Here is a 26104-nt window from a genome sequence, read left to right as displayed (position 1 = left end):
TACTCACCTTTCCAGCAGTAGCTAGCCACCATTTTAAAAGATTTGTCCAAAGCAAAGCAGAAAATATTCAATTCACTTCGGGGCCTTATGTACCGCAACTATGTAGCAAATAAATAGATCTCTGCTCTAATCCTCTAAGTGTCAGGCTGTTGGGTTACTCAAAACAGAGCAGGGTCATCAGAGAATCCCATCAATACAGGTCAGATTCATAATCTAAAGGAGGGTTCCACCTGACACCATCTATTTTTAAACAATTTATCTTCAGTTAATTTCTTTGTTCTAAGTGGTGAGATTAATGCCCCCAGCCCTGTGCAAGGGAGGCAAGAACATTATCAGGGAGTCATGGACTCAATGGGGGATATTTATCAGGGCCTCTGCGCCACATCAGTGGCATAGAAGCCCTGAAATAATCGCAAATGCTAGCTTATTGGTAGTCCTTACGATTATTTATCCTAATCCGCCACCTTCACGCCAGTTGGGTGTGAGGGCAGGGGCGTGGCCAGCCAGGAGTGGGACAGCACCGGGCGTTACTGTCCCCACGCCTGTGTACTGCTGCTGGCGACTTTTCACATGCAGGGCCTGACATTGAAATAAACACTGCGCAGAACCCCACCGGATATTGGGCTGCGAAAAAACAGCGGCAGAGCACAAGCGCCTGCGTATGATAAAAATCCCCCACTGGCTCTATATGGGTGTAGTTTCTCATAGTAAGAGCTTAGTTATGGCTACTCACTAATGCACTCATATGTAGAGCCGTATCTACTGAGTAGTTTTTTCTATATATGCCATTACATTGACACTTTATTTGTTTTATAAAGTATATAATTAAAACAATTACATTTGATCATTAAAAATGTATATAAAACAAAATTTAAAAAATGTTATATTGTGATAAGCAGGGCCAGATAAAAATACAAAAAAACCTATTTATAGGGATTGCAAATTTAGCAAAAAATGTCACAATAGTGATTTTTTTGTTTATTTTTAAATCAGTCCTAGGGAAAGGGGGGGGGGCTGATTTGAACTTATAGGTTTTTATATTTTTTTATATTATTTTTTACTTTTTCCATTTTTTGAAATATGTTTTAGACCTCCAAGGGTACTTTTACCCTTGGGTGCCTGATTGCTTCTATCATATACTGCAGTGATCTCTAAGCATCTGCTTCCCGCAGACGCAACCAGATCAGGCAGAATGACAGGCATTGAAGTCTAGTAACCCCCCTTCCCCCCGATGACCTCATAGAGGGCAGCAATCAAAGCTTCTCCTCTGCCTCTCCTCTCTGCGATTCTCTCCACTGATTACCCATTGTACAGCGAATTCAATTTAAAATACTAACCATGACATACTGAGCCATCCACAACCGGTTCCTTCCATATATCTCTGAGCTCATCAACCAGTACTTTCCCACGCATGATCTCCGTTCCTCACAGGACCTTCAGCTTCACTCAATTACCATCCGCTCTTCTCATGACAGTATCCAGGACTTCTCCCGTGCATCTCCCATACTCTGGAACTCTATATCTTCTCTCAATCCTTCATACAAACCTAAAAACCCACCTCTCCAGGATCACCTAAAATACACTGTAACTGCCCTGCTCCCTCACCTCATGTCTCCATCTACGCTCCCATATAGATTGTGAGCCCTCACATGCAGGGTCCTCCTTCCACTTGTCTCCTGATCTCTGTATTCTGTATTTGTATTTGCAGTTGTTCTTGTCTTAATATATTGTATGTGAACCCCTTACTGATTGTACAGCATCATGGAGTTATAGAATTGTGTTTTATAAATAATAATTATTATAGAAGTCAGTTCATTTAATCAAAATAGTCTGACCCTGTACCTGCAGTTGAAAAAATACTTTATGTTTGGTTTTGTCTAGATTACTACTGTGCCCTTTGATATTCTGCAATTCTTATACTCTGAATTACAACATTTTCTGTAACAGTGGTACATACATATGTTACTATAATTATTTAGTGTTAATTGGTGACATTTAGACATTACTGTCTATCATTATCTTTTTACATGCCTGTGTGTATTATCAATGTACTGTAACATCACTGTGTGTATTATCCGTGTGCTGTGACATCACTGTGTATATTATCCCTGTTCTGTGACATCACTGTGTATATTATCCCTGTTCTGTGACATCACTGTGTGTATTATCAATGTACAGTAACATCACTGTGTGCATTATCCCTGTACTGTGACATCACTGTGTGTATTATCCTGCACTGTGATATCACTGTGTGTATTATCCCTGTACTGTGACATAACTGTGTGTATTATCTCTGTACTGTGACATCACTGTGTGTATTATCCCTGTACTGTGAAATCACTGTGTGTATTACCCTTGTTCTGTGACATCACTGTCACATCTATATGTGATGTCACTCTTTTATATTACCTTTTTAAATGTAGTGATGAAAATATCAGGGTTTTGCTAGGTGGTTACTAGTTACTCCACTAATAAGGAACAAATGTCAAAATAATGATATAAATAAAAATCTACCAACAGACTTTGCAGAGACCAGATAGACTGTGCATTTGTTACACGGAGCTCCAGGAACTACATGTGGCTTCAATTTGTTCAGAGCTTCTGTCCTAATGGCTTTTCCAGAGAGGTTTCTATTAGTTCCCACCAGCTGCTGCTTTGTATTTCTTGCAGGACCTGTCTCTATTGGCCTAATATCTCACTCATTTCTGGTTCAACCGTTTGATCATGTCTTCAGGAAAGCATTTTAGGAGATAGGTCTTACTTTGTGCTGTCGGTGCTAAGGAATAATAGACCCAATATTACAATCACTCTTCCCTCTTAGCTCTGATGCTGCTCAGAGCAGGAGGTAGCCCTAGCTGGGATAAAATCTGCTCCCCGAGCTTTACTCTTCATGATGGGGCAAAATGCTCTTAAAGGGACTCACTAGATGTTACCACATTTAACTACTCATTAAGGCTGTGAAATCTCGTCCATTTACCTATAAAAACTATTTTCCAAAGTCATGTAACAATGAGTAGAGACAAGTCATGTTTAGAGGCTGCAGGGGAGTGTCTCGTCTTATCTTTAGTTTTATAGTACCTGGACACATGCTTTTGGTGTCATATAAAAGATAAAAATTGAATCTTTAAGCTAGACAACCAGAGATACTGCCTGTATCTCTGGTTCTGTAGATCACGGAACCACAAGCATGATGTGCTATAGAACCAAAGAAAGGTGATAGCCCCCTTGCAGTCTCTAAACGTTACTCAGGCAAAATATGTTTTGTCTTTGCTCATTTTCCCATGGCTTTAGAAGAGAGTTTTTATAGGTAAATGGATGAAATTTCACATAAAAGAGGGAGTTCTAGAAAGAACATTTCATACCCTCCCTGAGAGGGATAATGTTTTTATAGGGTAAAGTGTGAAAGTCACAAATATTCTTTCTTTTCCTGCACTTCTATGATCAGTACAGCTATGGAAAGATTTTGAACTATCAGTGTTTTGTCTGTTGTAGCCAGGATTATAGTGGAGGCTGAACAGAGAAATAATACACTGGACCCTAGGTATACAGCATTAACCCTCAGTATGTCTCTTATACATGTCGCTCCACTGGGGAAGCAGCTGCTGGAGTAGGGTACCACCCCAATCAATAGTAAAGAGATAACTCGGCACTCGTCAGCATTAATTCTTGTTTTATTTCATCACAAACAATCCATATAATTTCGTTGATGTTTCGGTCAAATTATGACCTCCCTCTGAAAACAGATTGCTGGAAGGTAAGGGAATTGCAACATCCCCCACCGGGGCCTAGACTTTACTTGGGGCCTGGAGGCAGGTCTCCAGCGGGTGGTGTGTGCAAGAAATTAGATGAGGCTGATGTACTGGTTCTCCCTGGGGCAACCCCTTAGTGTCTGTAGTATGAGTCCCTGGATGATAGATGGGGCACCCTTGATGGTGACAGCCGTAGCAGGGACCAGACAGAGGCAATGTTGTGCATAAAAGTAACTTACAGTTCTTTATTCGAACCAACAGCAGGCAACAGCCTAAACGATTCCTTACAGATGGTCAGATTACTGGGAGTGATCTTGGAGAGTGAACCACCAGCCTGGTTGCAGATGCAGGCTGAGATGTAGCTGTGTCCAATGCTTGAAGCTGCAGCTTTAGTCCTGGTTGTTCTGTGTGAGCTCACTAGAGGTGTGAGGCACACGCTGTCTCTGGTCACTCAGTGTAGAGTTGCTCCTGTGTCTTGGTGAGAGGGGGTGGTAAAGAGCTGCTCCTCAGTGAGGAGCTGGGCCTAAAGAGAATTTGTCTCTTCCTGTCCAGGGGTTTTGTTACTCCCTCTGGTCAGGTGGTGGCTCGATCTCCAATTATACTCCAGTTTACAATGAAGCATGTAATTGGACAATAACAGTATGCAATAATATTAACCCTTGCCTATCTAGGCAGAATCTACCACTGCATATTACCTCTATCTGACTATATGATCCTGAAGTGAGTTGTACAGGCTCACCTACTGGGGACACACAGACAAAAGGGCTTATTCGCAACTACTCTGCCTATGCATTGGCAGGGGTGTTGCAGAATAAAGATAAGATAGCCGGTTCCATGCCAGTGTATAGCGTCTGGAGTCTTCTGCGGAGCTCACTGCACGTAGAAGGATGCTCAAATGTGGTGAGCTCCGCAAAAGACTTCTGACACTATACACCGATACTGCCACGGGCCATTTATCTGCATACCCTTACCCTCCAGAAATCCATTTTCTGAGAAATTTGAGTGAAAAATCAAAGAAATTATATGGATTGTTTGTGATGAAATAAAACAATCATTAAGCATGATGAGTGCTGAGTTATCTCTTTACTATAGCATTAACCCTTCCACTGCTCTTTATCAGGATCTTTAACCATTTAACTGTGAAAGAAAACCAAGGCTCCTTAAATGATCTACACGGCACATAACTAGGTAGAGCAGCAACTATGTGGCCCACTATGCAAAGGAGGCCCAATTCAACTTAGACATAGGGAGCGGTGAGTGATGACAGTGAAAGGTGGATGCACAAACTAAGAATTCAGTCCGGTCACTTCACATACTACTGCATATTCATACATCTGAATGGCACAGGATACTAAAAGAACACAAATGATGAAGAGGTGTGGAAAAAGTTAAAGCTGTTATCCAGGACTAGGAGTTTTATATATAAATGTCCCCAGGTGATATAAAATTACTCACCCTCTATGGTGCTCCACTGCATCTTGGCGCTAAAGTCACTGCAAGTATCAAGGCCACACCTCCTCTGTTGATGTCACTGCACTGTAGACTACACAACTAAGGCTGGGGTTGTCCCAGAGGAAAGTGTAGCCACACAATCACTTCTACAAATTGACGGACTGTGTACTTGTACTTACTGTATATTTGTACTGAAGTATAATCACAATATGTAATTCTAATCATATCTAATTTAAAAGATATGTATAGTTAGTGTGGGTTAGTTTAACAGGTTGCTTAATAAATATGAAGGTGCACAGCAAAAACAGAATTGGGATTCCCCTTTTTGTGCTACTGCTCCCCACCTTCAAAAAACCATAACATTTTTATTTTTCCATGTATGAGGGCTTGTTTTCTGTTTAATAAACTGTAATTCCTACTGTCAGTATTTAATTTCTCATGCAATGTACAGGGAAAGCTGGAAAAAATTCCAAAAATGGTGAAATTGAAGAAAAAACACATTTGCACAATTTTCCTCAGGACTCAGGACATTTGTATTTATGGCTTTCACTGTGCACTTCAAATGATGAATCCCCTTTATTCTTTGGGTAGATATGATCATGGAGATACATAATATGTAGGATTTATTATGTGTTAATACATTTAAAAAATAAAATCTTTTGTCTATTAAAGACAAAATGAAGTCTTTGTTTTGCAATTTTTTGAAGCCAATAACTTTTTCATACTTTGCAGTATGGACCTGTGTAAAGTTTTATTATTTCCAGGGCGAGCTGTCATTTTCATATCTGCCATATTTTCCATTACGGGGCTAAACACAGTGTAAAAACGTTAGTATATTTTCATAGATCGGGCATTTTTGGACGCGTCGATGCCTAATGTGTTTATGATTATTGCTGTTTATTTATATCAGTTCTAGGGAAAGGGAGGTGATTAAAATTTTTAGGTTTTTTTATTATAATTTTTTAAAACTTTTTAAAATTTTTCTTTTTACTATTTTTCAGACTCCCTAGGTACTTTAACCCTAGGTTGTCTGATCGATCCTATCATATGGCAGCATATGGGTGTTTTCCTCCTCATTCATTAAAATGTGCACATTGTAATGAAAGGGTTAAAATGAAGAAGACCCAAGGCTGTCATGGCAATGGTTCCTCGGCAAGATGGCGGCGCATGGGCAGCGATCACTGGCAGCGATCACTGCTAGCACCGATCGCGGGTGTTACCGGTAACCCTTTGTTGCGATATGCAGCAAAGACTTACCGGCTATGAAGAGGCCTCAGCCTGTGAGCCCTCTCCATGCACTGGGATCCACCGCCCGCCATGAATACACGGCAGGCGGTCGTGAACCAATTAAGTCCTGTCTGGTGAAGGGTGCAGGGGTGATGGCCTGGGTGCCCATAGTGAGGACTCTGAGTGCCACCTCTGGCCCCTGTGCGATAGGTTCGCCACCACTGGCTTAGGGTATTTTAACAATCGGGTCCAAAATCTATTTGTTTTTAAAAAGTTTTGACCTTAACAATGCGACAAGGTTATTTCTTTTCAAGTGTAAAAATATGACTTCTGTGTCAATCACATGTTACCAGTGCATATTGGTTATTGTTATTTCTATTTCCAATATATGCAAAAACTCCAATAACGCAAACCTTGAGAAAACACTAAAGGGCATAAATAGGAAATGTTTTGGAGGCGTCATTTTGCAAAGGACTAAAATCTAGAATATGCTGGGAACGGAAAGTAAATGTGCTTACCTCACCGACTGAAAGTTTAAAGTATGTAGAATCCATTACTTTACTTTAAATGACTCGGTTTTTACAGAAAATGGCAGCAATAGTGTAATGTAATGTGTACAATGGCAAGTGGATGAAGGTTTTTTTTTTCTGCCCACACACATTTAGAAGTATGTTCTCAAGTTATGTGGCTATAGGAAAGTTGCGAAAGTACCGGACCTGTATTTTCATATTGTCAACATGTCCTTGTAAACTAGCATTACAACTGCAAAAGCCAAATCAGGTATAACATTGTTTAGAAGTTGCACATGTAAAATCAGAACAATAGTATTTGCTGCTTAAAAATCTAGAAAAACGCCAAATAAAGGCCAAAAATTGCACCTATATCCCCCATTACAACACTTCCACGCCAAGTGGGCATCGAGGGGGGCGTGGTTGGCCACTGAGTGGGCCGGCGAGGGGAGATCATGCCCCACAACCACGCACTCACCATAGCCTGTGCCGTATACTGTGTAGAACTGCCTAATGTAGAACTGCCCATGGCACTACCCCCTCCGAATTTATCAAGAGGCCGGAGCCATGAGTGTCAGGATGTGGGGGAAAGATCAAAAGCTGGTGCACCACGCCTCCCCCACCATCTTGCTGCAGACCATATGAGGTACAGGACTTGCATGCAGTCAGAGATTTATAAGATTTTGTACACTACAAGTAATGTCTTCTCTGATTGGCTTTTCTTCTCTACTCATTCCAGACTAGCATGCAGGCCTCTTCTTGATACTTCTCATTTCTGCAGAGAATGCTGCCTAGATTTACTGTGCCATATTTTCTGACAGTTTTGTTGGATTTCCACCTTGCATGCTACATTAGGGTGTGATGAAAGCGGGTATATGACTGGGATATCTAAGATATTCAGAAAACTGAAACCTGGGGGAGGCTATATCTAAAATTTGCTCCAGGTCAGACCATGTCTATTTTGGAATGAGCTGGGGAGATCAATTATGGATTTACCTGTCTTGAATTCCCCACAACGTACATCTGAAAATACTGTAATACTTTGACTCATCTTTCCACTCACGGCCACATCCCGTCCCCAGCAGTCTGGCCATGCGTCTCTCTTTATGTCAAGCGCTGCGCGGCTGTCGGCAGGAGGAGGAAGACGGCTAAGGGGAAGTTCTGGACCTGACCATAAGACTGAGATGAGTACTATTAATTAATAGTATAAATATATTAATTAATTAATTAATATAAATAATGATGATCACTGTGTCCCCACTGAAGCCAATCATTCGGACTGCTGTGCCCTTTATAAAAATGATGGCCACTTTTACTCTGTAATAAACTATAATGGCTATTGCTCACCCTGACTGAATCCATGATAACTTGGCCGGCATCCTTCTTCTTTTTCGTCTCCTCAACTGGATTATAATAGCCAGGTGGGAAATTAGAACAGCTGGATCCAAACTTTGGAACCACGGTTTAAATTTAGTTAATCTCCACTGACAATATCCAGATTCCATATCTAACCATACATTACAGCTTTATTTTTTTTTCCTTTTTACAGAAAATGTTTCTATCTCACATGTAATTTGATGCGCAACAATTTAGCATATGCAACGTTATGCCGGTTCTTATTATGTAACTTCAATGTTACTTTGTCTTCTTGTATACTACTTTGTCTTCTTGTATACTAAAAATAACAACATGTTCTCACATTCCCCAATAGCTCAGTGTGTAATTGATACCCACGTAAAATATCACTGGTTCAAATCAAGTAGCAGACATGAAGAAAATTTACCCACAGCATTATCCAGCTCATTGATAGAGGTCTCTCTGCCAAGACAATCACCAATCTGAATTATGTGGTGAAAGAATACAACAGATGAAAGAATATGAAAGAAAGTCCATCCGTTCCAAAGTCAAAAAGTTCCAAAAACCTCAAAAAAGTTCCACAAATGTGGATACAGGCTCTGTATTACATGAATTAGACATGCTTGGAATGGTGGATCGAAAAGAGAAGCATCAGCTCTGAAAAAAAAATATGTAAAGTGGGCAGTAGAAGATCGATAAACAGACACAAGTCAACTTAACTAAACATGGTAAATCGTTAAATTTATTTGCGAGATTGCCAAGATGATTGTTTGACATCTGTGCCAAATTTTTCCTATGTCTGCAGAGTGTGGCTTCAGTGCAGTTCATTTTTCTCTGTGTTTAGTGTGTGTGAACCGTGGTCAGGTTGCTGCTCTATTGGGTCTGATTGAACTCCATCGGTTCCTATACAGCTCAACTCTGTTCAGCAAACTTTTCAGTGATAGATGGCCGGTCTAGTCAGCTGCTGGGGGGATGTATAGGAACTCCTGTATATATGTGCTCAGTTCCATTACACCTTGCTGGGTCAACTAGTCCTCTGAGACTTATTGTCCATTTTCCTTGCTATTACTTTTGCTATATTTGTTTCTGTGCTTCACCGCCATCTTGGATTTGACCGGGATTTGTCTATAAAACAATGGTAGCCTCATGTTAGTTATTTATGTAATGATAACATTGGAGAAACAAGTACAACATCAATAGCGGTTTGAAGCCAACAAATGAATCGTACGTCAATCTGCAAGGTTTTGAAAACCCAACTGAATGTGGCAGAAACAATTAGCCTAAAACCTGCCTTATCATATTGAATGGCATTTGTACATTTAAAAATGTCTTAGTGCATTTTAAACTTATTTTCATGGTCACATCCTTTTGTATCCCAGGACATATCTATATTTCCCATGCTCTGGATGAAAGCATGCAAGCAAGAATTGCTTTGTGTTTTATTGTGTTTTCCTGCATGAAAAGGTTAGTTCCATTGTAAGTTGTCTCATTTTATTATTGCCTTTTAATGGAATGTTATGTCAGTGACCTGCATTATCTTTGTGAATAGTATACTGGTACTTTTGTAATTCAGGGCAGCAAGTTTTTACATTTATTATTTTACATGCTTTGTTATAGTCTCAAAATGGTCGTGGTTTCGAAATGTAAAATTCATTTCAACCTGGACATTATTGTACATACTTTTCTTTTTTTGACCATGTAGTGGAAACTCAGACGACATATGTTTTAGAATGCCCTATGAATATAGAGATGTCCAGCAGCTTCTATTAAAGGGGTGGCCAACTTGCCTATGTTGTTCATACTCCATACAGCTATGCATCAGAATTATCATTTTGACTCATTTATCGATTTCTGAACTAAAGCTATGTGGGCATGCTCTGTGACCAGTGCATAGGTCACCATGTAGGGAGTGGGAGGAGCTATGATGTAACCATAACCAATTTTCAACATTGTATCTTATTATCTACCTGTGTTATTCACCATGAGATGAATGCTGAGAAGTGATTTCTACAGTTAAAATAGTATAGGATGTTATAATGTTACTTCTACATTGCTATGGCCAATTCATATGACAGTTACACTTTTCGACTCAATTGTGAAAACTACAAGATTTCAGGATTTAGGACATCTTCCACCAGGATGAAGGATTGTAAACCAATTACACTGACTGGTGGGTGAGGATCTGGCAGGAATTCTCTTCTTTTAGCTTCTTATGCCCTTGTTTTTGAGAAAAAAGACTTTAAAAATATTCAAATGAGCCTGTGCTCTTGGCTCTATTAACACACATTGAGTCTGGAGCCCCTCAGGTCCATCTGCATAATATTTAAAGCCTTTTTTTTCATTGCTTTATTGTATTTTACACAGTTTGCCCTTCACTTCAGATTATTAGAAAGGGGAGGGAGAGGAGTGTGCCCTGCTATTGCCAGTATGCTCCACCATAGCACCCAGAATTGGGGAACTCATATCCTAGGCTTTTTACCCCCTAGATGTTGTTGTCCATAGGTCCTGCAGCAGCTAAGGGTGTGAAAGCTTACTTTGTATGACTAAAAATAATCTACAAATGCCTAATGGTGGACCCAAAGTCTGTGTCTATGAAATAAAATACTATAAAATATAAACTGTATGATACTATAAAAAATACTGTATATACTCCAGTATAAGTCAAGTTTTGCAACACAAAAATGGTGAGTCAAGAAAAACCTTTCCGATGCCTCCTGCAGGTCTTCTCTTCTTCGGTCCGGCAGCAGCAGGTCCGTGTGATGCGTTGGGCGCTCAGACTATGACATCACAGCTTGTCACATGGACCTGCCGCTGCCAGATCGAAGAAGAGAAAACATGTAGGGGTCGTCGGAAAGGTGAGTTTTGACTTAATTTTTTCGGAATATGGCAAACTGGGGCTGGCAATTTACAGGGGCATGAGGCTGATTATATTGGGGGAATGCTGACTATATGGGCAGGTGTCTGGCTGACTATAGGGGCAGGGGCTGGCAGACTATAGGGGCTTGATTTCTTTAGGGGCAGGGGCTGGCTATTTACAGGGGTTGGGGGCTGGCTATATATTCAGCAAACCTCATTTACTCCAAAATTCACTTAACAAATGTCCTCCATAGATTCCATTATGTCCAAAACCATGACCCAAAACTTGACAAACTCCAGTATAGTCAATGGGCCCAATCGTATCTTCCATGTGATGGAGCATTTTTCGGAATAAGTCTGGTATCAACTTTTAAAATTGTAACAATGGGCAAAACCAATCCAGTAAAGCACACAAATTACTACTAGAAAATGTATTCTATACTATCTGCAAAAGTCTCAAAAATCTTGGGTTACAAATCTGGCTTACAATGATAAATCCAGTTTGTTAAAAGGCTAAAGTAACTATGGAGTATAGCGTATATAACCTGAGTATAAGACAAGTTTTTCAGCACAATTTTTGTGCAGAAAATTTCCCACTCGGCTTATACTCGGGAATATATATAAAAAATAAACTCAGTACTCACCATTCCGACGGCCCGGGCAGCTCCTCTTTTATCTGACATTATAGTTGTGCGTCAGCCGGGCTGTGTGCACGGAGCTGTCGCGGTCCTGGCACCGGCCTGAAGATAAAAGAGGAGCTGCACGGGCGATCGGACTGATGAGTAGCGAGTTTATTTTTTTTAAGGGCAGGCTAACTACCACACAGGCCTGCCTGGCTGGCTATCTACTACGGGGGGCTGGCTATATACTACAGGGGCTGGCTGGTTATATACTGGGAGGCTGTGACCAAGGCATTTCCCACCCTCGGCTTATACTAGAGTTAATAGGTTTTTCCAGTTCTTTGTGTTAAAATTAGGGGTCTTGGCTTATGCTTGGGTTGGCTTATACTTGAGTATATATATATATATATATAAAAGAACCTCATATTGTGTGCCTGAGGGAGGAAGGGTATCAAGACTGATGCACCCAGTCTTGATAAATTCCCCTCATAGATTATAGTTTATGAGGGTCCATGAAAAACAGATGATAATTGGCATTGCAAAATTTAAGAAGAAAACGTCTGCTTTTAATTGCCAAGATTTGACATGGTCATGTACAGGTAGCCTAAAACTGGTCAGTTATGAAGTGGTTAAGAGATTAGGAAATAACTATCCATAATTAAGAGGCTGCAGAAGTGACATCACGTGGACAGCATGTGACCAATGAGGCCAGTGAGCGTCGTTGACTGGTATAATGATGTCACCTGCTGCATCCAATGTACAGAAACCCTCAACTATGTACATGGGAATGGAGGTAAGTATAGGGACTTTTTCTCCCTCTAACTTGCGTGCTTTTTCTCCCCCTGTCTGAGTGCTTGTGTGTTATGGTATGGGGGCCCACAAGAGTAAGAAAGTATTATTATGGCTCTTGTTTCTCCTGGTCTGTTACTGATAGAAATACAATTGGGATGAAATATCTCAGTAAAAAATAGGAACAAAAAGTAAATTTGTGATGCAAACAAGAGATTTCTGCTTTAGTACCTAAGCAAACGTGCACTTCCAAGAAGCAAGGAGTAAGAGAAAACTTTCAGTGCTCAAAAAAGCTGAGGAATGTCCAGTGCTTTAACAACTTGCCTGATCATGAAAAAAGCACCTCTGTTTTACCCCCATCGCCCACTGCTAGAACATCACAGTCTGAAAGACTCCTTACAGCTACTTCCTATAAAAGGATCATTGTGCTTATAAGGGATTGAGCTCCAACCTGAAGCTCTATCAGCCACATGTAAAATGTGCTCAGACAGATTCCAGATAACATTATCTAGAAGAAGCCACTCAGCCAAAGCCAGCCAAGGGGATCAACGACAGCGTTAACTCTTTCAGTGTTTAGCTATTATGTAAGTAAGCGTTAAAAGGAAAGGTGTCTACTTTTGTGTACCGAAAAGTGGCCTCTGGATATCTGTACTCCATGGCACAGTGCAAAAACTTCAGCAGCATCACAGAGCATAAAGGCAAATGAGCTGTTCTTGGGTGAGCTCCTAATGACTGATCAACCCTCCTGCATAATTATATGCAAAGTATGCTTTTATTGTAGTACGTAGAGAATAACACTAGATGGCATACTAGGGAAAATACTAGGATGTAGTAGGGAGAATTTTTTTCTCTCAAGGATTCGCAACAATTTTTTTTATGCATTACAAAGAATAAAAGTGTAAAAAGTAAAGTAAAGACGCTTCCTCCACCATACTACTAATACATCTCGGTTTAAGTAATACGCGCAAAATATTAGGAAACTCCATCCGTTAAATATCCTGGAATTATAATGACTGCAGGCAGATACAGGGAATTGTTAATTCCCTGCAGTCTTCACAAGATTCCTTCAGGGTGTACATCACCAGCCTATACCCTGCTGACAGCTGACAAGGAAGACAAAACATTTCCGTACAGCCGCCATGATGTATTTTTAGACTCCACCCTTTGTCAGGAGAAGGTGGCAATTCTGTGATTCATATGAATAGTATTTAGGAGAAATAATGAATATTATATGGCAGATCTTTTATGGAGATGTTGGAACTAATCTAATTTTCCATGTACTCCCCAGTTACTACTGTTTCATTCAGTATTATTTCGCACTGATGTCCAATAGAGGTGTACAACTTTTTGTCCCTGAAGTTACAAAATATTGGGTCGACCACTGTAGATTGATACTTGGATGAAACTTGAGAGCAGGACAAAGGGACACTTGTCAGTGGACTGGTGAATGAGGATCCTACCTTCCCCATGGAAGATGTATCATCAATAGGATCTTGATACCAAGTTCCAGGGTTCTCCTATTTACCTTGGACTCTGTATATAAGATGGCAGCTGATGACTGGTCCATGTAGCATTATTTCTTAATTTATTTAATTATTTTATCTAATTATTCAGATCACTTATTAAAAAAATGGCTGGACAATTCTCTGGTTGTTTAATATGGCAATGTGATTACTCTGTAATGTCTTATGATGTTTGCATGTGTACCCCGTGATTTGTATTGTGCTGCAGAATATGACTGTACTATACAAAGATTTATTATTATTAGAAAAATCTATAACATTTGTGAATCCACGCTGATTAAAAAATTGGCCATGGAAAACTGATTGCTCCATTTGCTTCCAATTCTTTTGTTGGATCTTTAGGGCCCATTATAAAGTTTTAGAGTCTGGGCCCACAGAAGGATTCACCAATACACTGATTGGCCAGTCCAACCCTACTCCCATTCAATATAATGGAAGCAGAGCTGCAGTAACCTGCCTTGGCCACTACACAGAGAATGGAGATGTTGTTTTGATCACTTGATGGACTATCCTAAACCTGAAACCTGAATAAGCAGCAAAGATGTATAGATAACCCAAGACCATATAAAGAATTGTTTCAAACTGTAGATACATTTCTGTGTTGAAGCCTAGAGCAGAGGAGATTCTACCATCACCATAGACTGGGATTCTTTACTGTAAGAATAGTGAGACTGTACAACTCTCTGCCGCAAGATGTTGTAATGGTGGATAATTTGAACATGTTCAAGAGAGGCCTGGATGACTTTTTGGAGAGGAATAATATCATATCTCATGGGAATAAAACTTTTTGCTAATAGTTTCTGATCCAGGGAGTTATTCTGATTGCCATTCTAGGGGTCGTAAAATAATCTTTCCATACCTTGGGCCAATTAGTATCTGCCTTGTAGGGTTTATAATAGGTTGAATTAATAGGTTGGACTTGATGGACCGATGTTTTTTTTTTACCTTATTTACTATGACTATGGTTTGCAGTGTACACATTGATAGTTTCCACTCCAATGAAGCTGGATGTCCCAGAAATCAGTGAGCCAGCATTGATACCAATGGCACCGTAGGACCTTTAGAGAAGTGAGCATACTATTTTTCATTGTTACAGAAAAACATACCACTGGTTTATACCATCCATAATGCTGCTAGGTAGCGCCCAGCAGAGTGAATACAGCATATAAGTTATTAGGAGCTCTGCTCCTGTTATTCCGTAAAAAATTAACTTGAATCTTTATGTAATTGAAGTGTAAGGATTCTGGGGGCATTATCAGAGCCCCTCTTTGCCTGTGCTGCCACAAGATTACAGCATCCAGAGGGAGGGGAAAAGTGCAGAGGGAACAGGGAGGAGGAGTAGAAACGATGCCTTGAAGACAAGAGGGGCTCTGGTGATGCCTACAGGAGCACTAGCACTTGATTTACATAAACACTAAAGTTCATTTTTAACTTAACAACAGGAGCAAACTCCTCATCAACTTACAGCTGTAATAACCCTTAAGGGTTAATGCACAATGAAACGAAGGTATTCCAGCACTCAGAATCTTCTTTAAAAAAATATTTGAATTTTTATTTTGTAAATATTACAATTGCATGGTCACATCCTGGCATATCAATTTTAATATTTACAAAATAAAAATTCAAATATTTTTTAAAGAAGATTCTGAGTGCTGGAATACCTTCGTTTCATTGTGCATCATCCAGTCAACCGGCAGGACTGCCTTTCCGTGCACCGGGAGCTAAGGAGGAATAGGACCTCGTCTATTGAGGATGCAGCTTATGTGAGTGAGCGGTGTCTTTCTTTCTATTGTTTCTTAAGGGTTAATATCGCTATAACCCACCGGTACTTTTTTTTTAAAGTTAAATGCGCCTGTAGCCCTATTCATTATTATTTTTAAAATTACAGGCAATTATGTACAGGATATGTTCTGTAGGTTTGTTCTTAAGTTGAATTTGTATGTAAGTTGGAACTGTATATTTTATAATTGTAACCCCAGACAAATTTTTTTGGTGTTTGTGACAATTGGATTTTAAAAATGTTGGATTCTCATAAGAACCAGGATTAACAATAAAGCTTGATTGCAGACACCTTTGATAGCTATTATAGATGTTTATTGTTGCCTAGGGCTAAAGTACAGTAAATGACCAATTACCAGAGGTCCGTTTGTAACTAGGGGTTGTCTGTAAGTCGAGTGTTCTTGACCACCTGTATTATTTTAAAACAAAACCAGTAAAGTTGTAAACTAAAACGGATATATACACCAATGATGTGTCCCGAGAAAATGGGTCCAGGCCCTGGCTAGTGCCATGCCCTCTGCACTCAGGAAGTAAGACCCTGTGTAGGACTACCCTCTCTATAGAAACTCAATTTGTAGATAACAAACCTGTGCCGATTTGGCTCAAGGGGCATGAAAATGGAGTAAGATTTTACTTTACGTGGTATGTGTGGAGTTATGTGGAGGCATTTCTGCAAGGCAAATCTGCAGTGTCATACAGAATTATTGTAGTATATAGGATTTATAACAATCCCATACACACATTGGAGAAAAAAATCTGCAGCGGAAAGGCCTCTCTGCTGCAGATTTTTGATTCGCAGAAAGTGATATATTCAGACATATGGGGGACATATATCAGGCTTCCATACCAGATTCTGGCACATAAGTATTGAAATAATTACAATTTTTTTTTCTAACTTACATTTTATTGAATAGTTTAAAGTTTCACAAAAATAACAGATAGTACAACAAGGTCATTATAATCATGAAAATTGTACATTGTATTCACAATAGGGAGCAGAACATATACATCATGTAGACAATGTATTGGTCCAACAAACAACTTGTCGTTATCAAGCATTAGAATGAACAGGGACCATCCAGAGGTCCATTTTCTGTTAAGCTTCTATTTTCACATTATTACTCTGTATTGAAACTTCCCATATAAATATTAGTATTTAGGAATTAAAGAAAAATAAACATAAACATTCCCGGAGGAAGAACGGTGTATACATTAGATGGAAGAAAAGAAACTACCCATGGTTCTCCTATGTGTCTCCATAGTAATGAGGTTTATTTTACTGAAATAATTACAATTTCTTGTGCATTGCAAGAATTGTGATTAGTTTTGGGGCTACGCCAGCTCCATGCCATGTGGTCCTGGAGAGGCGTGGCTGGAGGCGGAGTGGACCGACATGAGGCTCTCCTGTCCCCTTGTACTTTCTAAAAACCTGCAAACAAAACTGCGCCATGTTGGACCTGGGGTCGTTTTTACCCGGCAGCACAGGCACCTGACGGAAACATCAAGGGACCTATACCTCTTGATATATTCACTGCGAAAGAGAGGCGTCATGGCGTTTATCATGCTCCAGCGTATGATAAATTCCCCACATAGTGCTCTACCCTTCCCCGGCCATGACAGCAATACAGCAGTATATTTTTGCAGCAAGTAATCCCGCAGCAATTTTACAACAAGTTCATATACCCTAAAGCAGTGAGGGCGAACCTTTTAGCGACCGAGAGCCCAAACTGCAACCCCAAACCTGCATTTACCGCGAGGTGCCAACCAAAAATTAGAGCAGTAACTTATTGCTCCCTGTTCTTCAATGATGTTCAATCAAACTGGCCTTCTGAGGACACCAACACAGTAGAAAGGAGGGAAAATTTGCATCATTTTAGCTTCTTTCCAGTGTCCCTCTGTACACAGAGAATCATGGGGCTAGCAGGAGGTCCTCCAAAGATAATTAGGCCCTGTTTACACATTCTCCCTCTTCCTACAATCCCAAGTAAGTCACTTTAAAATATCACAGAAAGCAGCATCTTTGCTTCCAAGTTTCTTGGAACTGCAGGAAGATTATTTGAGTCCTGTCTGGTGCGCTGGGGCAATGGCCCGGGTGCCCACAGAAAGGGCTCAGAGTGCCGCCTCTGGCACCCGTACCATAGGTTCGCCACCACTGCCCTAAAGGGTAAAACAAACAGCGGGTCTATTGTCCTAGTTGTTAACATAAAAAACTATGGAGGAAATCTGAGTTACTCTTTTCTTTAGGGCCCCGTTCCCATGGACGTTACTGACTATATAAATGATTGTCAGACAATCTAAAGGGTTTACACAAAATTAAATGAGTATAATTCTAATATCCATATAATCCTAAGCACCATCTACAATACTGTATGGTATTTTATAGAGTCCATGACTGCCGGCTGCTTTCTTGATCTTCTAAAGTCATGCTGTAGTGTCACTAATCCCTACAACTTAATTTTTTTTTACTTGTCAAGAAAACAACCCATGTCTGTGTGCACATGGCTCTCCCCCTCTTACACTAGGCACATTCTTCCTCCTGAATTTCCTGAGGAAAGTGGCCTGCTTCTAAGTCAACATACCTCAGTGTTTATAGTACTGAGCAAGGGAGCGACCATATTTAAATGATAATGAGCCAGTATATATAAGATCCTGCTTTTGCTCGTAACTCATGGCTTGAACTTATTTTTAACTCCTAAATGGACAGGGCATGTTGGTCCTAATTGACCTGTCACTTTGTTAGAAATTGAGCTCTCATGGTGGATTTTATTTATTTTTTGATTTTTTTTTTTATTGATGTTTTTTATTTAATTTATAGTCCCTCAGTCTCAAAATGTATCTGTAGAAGCCCCCGTGACAGGGACAAAGACAGTGGCAGGGCAAAAGAAGGTCTATTACGGTGTCCAAAATTGATATTGCACAACACTACTAAAAAGTGTCTTTGTTTTGTCCTCAGGATTCTGACTCTGACAATAAAATATCTACTTATAGAGGCTATAAGGTTCTGGGGAGGACAAGTGCAAACCTGATGGCTTAGGTCATCCTTGGGTTACTTGATAAATTCTGACATATTGAATGTTAGTGATGGTAAGGAGACGGCTTCACTTGAAGGACAGACAAGGACAATGAGCCCTAAAACTAAAGATCCTTTTTAGCTTTCTCTGCCTAATTGCACAGCGTACCCTAAAAGGTAGCTGACAACTGGTTTATGTTCTATTCCTGCGCCAAACTGCAAACATGAAGACAAACAGGACATAACAAACATCAAAGGGATTTCTACATTATATGGGCCAGAACCATGATAACTGCAGTACAAAATCAGTGTTTAAGATAAGTCAAAATACGACTTTAACAAGCAAGGAGCAATTGTTTGCAAAACCTTATATCAGGTATCAGAGTCGCAGTCTAGAAGATGATTACACCAGTTCTCCACGGACCATTTTCCAAGGTCTGTATCCTCCACCAAATTGCTCATTGTAGTGGCAAATACATATTGCGTTTTAGTGACAAATGATTAGCTAGGTTAGGTTATAATTAGGTAAGTTAATGGACTTACATAAACATACCTGGTGTCTATTACCAAGAAGAGACTAATGGCAGTCTCACTGATGGCCTAATACTCTAAAGGGGTAATTCTATATTCATGGTGGCCTAGCTTAGTGAAAGTTTTGACAACAGTAAAAGGCTTGATGCAACATTTATCTAGGCTATATTGGTTTAGGTAAGTGGTGCATACTTGGTGGATTACACTCCCTAACAGGCTCTGGAATTGTCCCTATAGACTGAGACTCCTCCACACAGAGGTGGATTAAGACTGCCATGGGTCCTGAGATATATGAAAATGGCAGTTCCCCATGTATTCAATTAAGACAAAAATGGTCAGACACTTACTCCTTAGATTTGCTACCAGATCTAAAGTTACTTTATAGATAAGGATAGAGGAAGGGGGGTCCAGTTCAATGATGCAGTTTAATAATCTTTTAATGGTCCCAGAAGTTGTGCTGTATACATATATGTTAGGACTGGTGGACATTCTCCTTTATTACATTTACAGGACAGTATTAAACCAGTGGAAGGCTGTTTGGGTGACCATGGGCCCCTGGTGGCCACCCATGTCCCCAATATTATAGTCCACAATGCCTCCACTTCTATTTAAAAAGGTCCCCATCTAATGCAAACTACTTCCCATGTCTCCTCTCACACCAACTACTCCAGATGCCTACTCTTTCCCATATTGCTCTCTCTGTTCCCTCTCACTCAAAATACCCCTATAGCTCTCAGTCTCACATAGACTGCGGCTTCCAGATTTCATATAGATCACTCTAAGACTTCTTCTCATGGGTCAAGCCATACACAAACATAATGCACTCTAAAGCACCCCCAATCTACAGAGGTTGTTCTTTACCTGCCCACTCTATGTACATGCGGTAGTCTGAGACACTCCCTCCTGCTCTTGGATAAACTGACTCAGGGAGGAGTTTGTCAGACAAGTAAAGAATAAAAAAGCTTTAAAAATGTATAAAAATGTACAGGAAGTCACTGGGAACCACACCCACAATTAAAAAGGTCACCAGATCCTGATAGAATTTGCTTTATACATTTTGGGGGTCATTTATTAAGGGCCCGATTCGCGTTTCCCCGACGTGTTACCCGAATATTTCCGTTTTGCGCCGCTTGTACTTAAATTGCCCCGGGATTTTGGCGCACGCGATCGGATTGTGGCGCATCGGCGCTGGCATGCGCGCGACGGAAATCGGGGGGCGTGGCCGAACGAAAACCCGACGTATTCGGAAAAACCGCCGCATTTAAAAACCGAAAATGTGTCGCATAAGGACCGCTTACCTTCACCTGGTCCAGCTCGGTGCATTCCGGCGCGATGAGTTTACTTTCAGCGCAGCAGCGCCACCTGGTGGACGGCGGAAGAACTACCTTATTAAATCCCGGCCGGACCCGAATCCAGAGCGGAGAAGCCGCCGCTGGAACGCGAATGGACCGGGTAAGTAAATTTGCCCCTTTGTATTTATACCAGAGGGTTACTCTGCATAATATATCATATATCATATCTGCATAATTCTCAAAAGGACATTGTGGAATATATAAATTGAATCTAAATGAGCACTTTCTGTCTAAAAGAAACGAATGCATTTAATCCTTCATTGCACTTTTGTTTATGAGTTGTGGCTGGGGCAGATTCGGCGCCATAGACATCAAAGAGTTTTTTTTCAGTACTACATTGAAACATATGAGCTTGGGTCCATTTATTTACATGAAGCCAATTAAAGTTCCGTGCTTTAACATAGTTTCCATTAACATTGTTTATTGTATTTACCCTCTAATCAGAATTCTTATGGTAAATGGACATATAAGCACATCATTATCCTGAGTCCTATTTGGGAATTAGGTAAATGGCAGCTCCCCGTTAACAAATAAAATGTGTCATTTTTGTAGGATACATTATTGGAATGATAACCTTACAATTATAAGGATATTTTCAATAATATGTTCTGTGCCCTTTTATTTCTATAAAGGGGTTTTCCCACAAAGCAAGTTAGGCCTTGTCCTCTGGATAGGGCCTTACTTGCTGATCAGTAGGGGTCTCAGTGATAGGACCCACACGGATCACAAGAACGGGGGAATCGAAGTACCTCCATCATTCCCCAAGATGACCAGAGCAGCTAGTCAAGCATGCGCTATGGAGCTGACAGAGATTGCGGAGTACGGCAAATTCTATAAATCCTATAAACTTTGCAAATTATCTTTTATGGAATCTATAATAACTAGGTTACCACTTGTTTTCCTAGTTATCTTTAAACATTTGATATGGGTGATGCTGCACAATGGCAGGGGCAGATAGGCAGCTTTAAATCTAACACTTGTGAATGACAAAAAGAGCCCCCCCCCCCTCCCCAAGGCCATGTTCAAATGCATTTCAAATGCATTGGGAGTAACAGCATACTGGTCCCTTATGTCTGTAGCCGGCCTAAAACAAAAGATAAAAAGAAAAAAAAGAAACTTGTGTCTCTAGAGCTCCAAACAGGCTTGACTTTGAAGGAAATTCACAACTCTTGTATTTATAAGATGGGATCCGCACATATCCTGGAAATGGGGTCCATTCCCCGACAATTGAGAGTTTTTGGATCATACACGGCCATTCTCCACTCATATCTATGGAAGCACTGGAGTCTATGGTCAATGGAGTTTATGATCTCGACAATTTTTGATAATCTCATAGACCTGATTGGAGAGTGGCAACACCTATCATGTATTTATGACATATCCTCCGGAAATGTCATAAATACAGAAAATGGGAATATCCCCTTAAGGGATTGAGATGTTCGTGTGGTTTACAGTTTTGCAGTTTTCTCTGGTTGACCATTCTTTTTGAAAAGTGCACCATTAACTTGTAGATGGTTGTGGCTCACATGTAAACCCAAACACTTCACAATTACTTCTCATTATTAAGTAATTTAAAGAGGTTTTTTCGTTTTCCGGCCACCCGACACTTTCAGGACCCCGCGCAGCACGCCACACTGCAGCTCCAGATCAACTGTTTGCCTCCTGGACACCTAGCCTGTTAATAACACGGCTCTCGCTGGTCCCTGAGTGTCTACTCAGAGTGTTTTTACGGACCTGATGAAGGGGGTAGACCACCCCTGAAATGCGTAGTTCATTTCCTACACGCATAAATTCTCCTTAAAAGAAATTTGTGTTTCATTGACTTAACTACAGGCAGCGCGACTTAAACCAACCTGGTTTTTGCCAGTACAATCTCCATGTGATTTTCCCAGTACCGGATCCCGGGAAGACGCAGCATACCCCATCCACTCTACCAAGAGTATACCGGCCCAACGATATCTGCTTTTACGTATAAGACACAAGATGTCTCAAGGTGAGCAGATATCTCAGCCATGACATAATAATTATTTTTCATCTTGCACTAGGGACGCCGCCCATGTCCTTTCATTCTCTCTTCATTGTAGTGAAGAGTTATGGAAGGATGTAACAGTAAAGCATAAAAAAGTTTTTTAAATAGGGCCAAACTCTTACTAATAACGCTGTCATATCACATAGCATTGCATTAGGGGTAAATCGTTCCAGTGCGCATCCTGTGTGGTTACACCTTTAGGGCAAAATTTACATTCACTTGCTTAATAGTTTGTGCTCTGATTATTTCACTAAAGGAGCCTGACTAACAGCAAAGAAACAGCTCTATGAGAAAACCAGAACTGCACATATGACACATATCTGCCAAATTCTAGAAATGCCAACAGCAAACAAGACAAATACGAAAAATAGTTTAACTGGCAACGTGTGGTTTAAAATACAAAGAAAGACTTGGGCTACATCATGACAGTCATTGTGTATGTGACATTGTACAAAATGCATCATCACAGATGCTGCTCAAATGCAAGTTTTGTGATTTTTGTTGCTTGTGCTTTATTTTTAAATACTGCCAAATCTAACATAATCTTATGTATCAGGCATGTGGTATTACAATAGCATGCAAACATATTGTTATAGCATTGTTTAATAGCCCTGCCTAAAGGGGTTTTACTATCCACAGGATAGGGCTTAACCCTCACTGATCACGAGAACAGGGAGTTGCAACACAGATCATCGGAGCAGCTAGTCGCGAATGCGCTGGCTGTTCCACTCATATCTATGGAGCTGACGGAGATATATGAGTGCAGTGCTTGGTAATCTCCGCCAGCACCACAGAGTTGAATGCAGCAGGCAGTACATGTGCACGCCCCCATTCTCTTGCAGCCCCCCATTCTCTTGATATGTAGGGGTCCCAGCACAAATCAGTAAGTTAGGCTTTATCCTTGGGGGTAACTAGGAGAAGCCAGACCCCATAACAGACTTCTGAATGCCCCCCCCCCCCCCGCCCCTTCAGAAAGTGTACACATTTATACACTCTTAGGCTGCATTCACACCACCGTATGGGGGGGAACCTTGCGGCCGTACATACGTCCCCCATAGAAGGCAATGGCTGCACAAAGCGATATGGTGCTGCACATGTCGGGCACCGTATCGTTTCATACACGAAAAAATTCATTTTATTGCATTTTTGCTGCATGGTTCCACAACGCATTAGCCCTTTCCCACCCCTCACAATCTGATTTTTCTTCACCCCAACTATCATGAAAGGCAAATAGTCTAATAAAAGGGAGAGGGAGATTCGCTAAGAGTTTGCTTATCTCTCTTTATAAATGGATAACTACAATATTAATTTAAAAAAGTAGTCAATAGACAGAGTAAAATACCAACACTATGAATAATATGATCTCTAACACTCCTGCTACTATGCATTATTTTGCGTTGATTTAGGCTACTAACTTATATGCAGAGATCACTAGAATAACTTAGGTAAAGTGACCTCTTAACATGGCACTGTAAGATGACCCTTGCTTTTTCAGCTGCTATAGTCCTGAACGTGTTTATAATAGGTCACATTTCCCTTGCATATTTACCTTGCACTCTCACTCTAATCCTGAGGTTTTTGATCACATCACATTATTAATACACATATTTATTTGTTCTGTATCTGATGCTTATCAGATGTACTTGATGCCTGCTAGCAGAGAAGAAACACAATCTGATTTTTAATAAAATGTAAATTAAGTTTTTACATGTGGATAGATTTGGCTTATGTTTGCCTGCTGATTCTTACTACTGGGACCCCTAATAATTTGGAGAAGGGTCTGTTGATCCATGTCTGGAAGTAGGAGCTCTCCTTACAGACACTTTGCCAAGTAAGGCATCATTGCCGGCATATTCATGAGGGGGCGGGGGTAGAGACGGTAACTTCCACATGGTTTGCGGCCTATGGAGTGGGCGTGGAGGTCTGGGGAAGAGGCAGTACCTTGGACCGCCCCGTCATTAATACGCCGGACCGCTGTGAGCTTGCTCCGGCATTTCTACATCACAGTGTCTGCTAGCGTTATCAGAGGTTTCCGATAACGCTAGCAGTGTAACACTTTAGTAAGCAGCTCCTAGTGCTGTTTTTATAGGTGACAGGTCCTCTTTAACGATTAATAATCACATGCATTTCTATTGAACTGCATATTCAATCGGGCCAAGCCCCTCCTCTTTCTGTCTGGATTGTGTTTTGAAACGCAATCCAGACAGAACGTGTGAACATAGCCTGAGGCATTACTGTCATTACTGTCATTACTTCTTATGTCATTACTGGCATTACTTCTCTGCAGGCGCAGTCATGTCCTCCATGCTTCCAGCAATGTGTTCTTACATAGTTATACATATAAAAACATATGTATTATTCACACTAATTATGAATGGGACAGTTCTGGAGAGCTATATAAATACACTTCCCCATAGGCCTATATTTGGCTATGACATGGCTATGACTAGGGTGCAGGACGTGTGTGAGTTGCATTCTTGTTACTGCTAGGGGGTAAAAAGTAAACACAGCTTTATTTGACTCGCCTCTCGACTTGTTGAGTAAAGCTGTGTTTCCAATTTAGATAGCTGACTGGCATGCTAAAACATTGCGTCGCAGGGAGCACTACTTAACTCTTACCTACTAATGACTCCATACTGCACTATATAATTCCTAAACCATAAAATACAAAGACATAATTATAAAAAATAAAATAATTCTTACAAGTTGCAATTTGAAATGTGCTGGTACTTGTCCATATTTTAGGAAATGTTCCCAATCTGAATGTTACAAATTTATTGTGAAGAATGAATTTCCTCTTGACTGTTGTATCATCTCTTACCATTTGTAAGGTCTTACGAATCAGGACCATCATTTCTATTGTAACACATAAACATGTTTTTACTCTTGTTTTGATAGGATATGTCCCCTATGATTTGTAAAGTGCTGTACAATATGATGGTGCTGTAGAAATTAAGATATATTATTATTATTACAAATCCACTAGAGTTTTCTACCTTGGTTCTGCCATGGCCAGAATTTTTTTTATGGTCTAAGGGCTATCATACCACCTTACCATGCATTCACATGCCTTTGTGGCTCAAAAATAAGGACTATTTGGTATCGAAAGCTGAAAAATGATGTTCTATTTTCCAGCCCTTAACCTGAATAGTCCTCTGGCCTCACCTAACCTCTCTGTTATCTGCCCAGACTTACCCTGGCCTGCTGTGCACAAATGCTGCCAATCCTGACCTCTGCCTGACAGCCTGCAACTTCTTCCAGCTGAGGTGGCACTGCCAAGTATCACATTGCCTAGTGCTAACATAGACTTCCCAAGCTAAAT

This window comes from Engystomops pustulosus, chromosome 2 (genome assembly GCF_040894005.1).
Source record: "Engystomops pustulosus chromosome 2, aEngPut4.maternal, whole genome shotgun sequence".
Classification (NCBI taxonomy): Eukaryota; Metazoa; Chordata; class Amphibia; order Anura; family Leptodactylidae; genus Engystomops; species Engystomops pustulosus.
Note: the sequence above shows the minus strand (reverse complement) of the source record.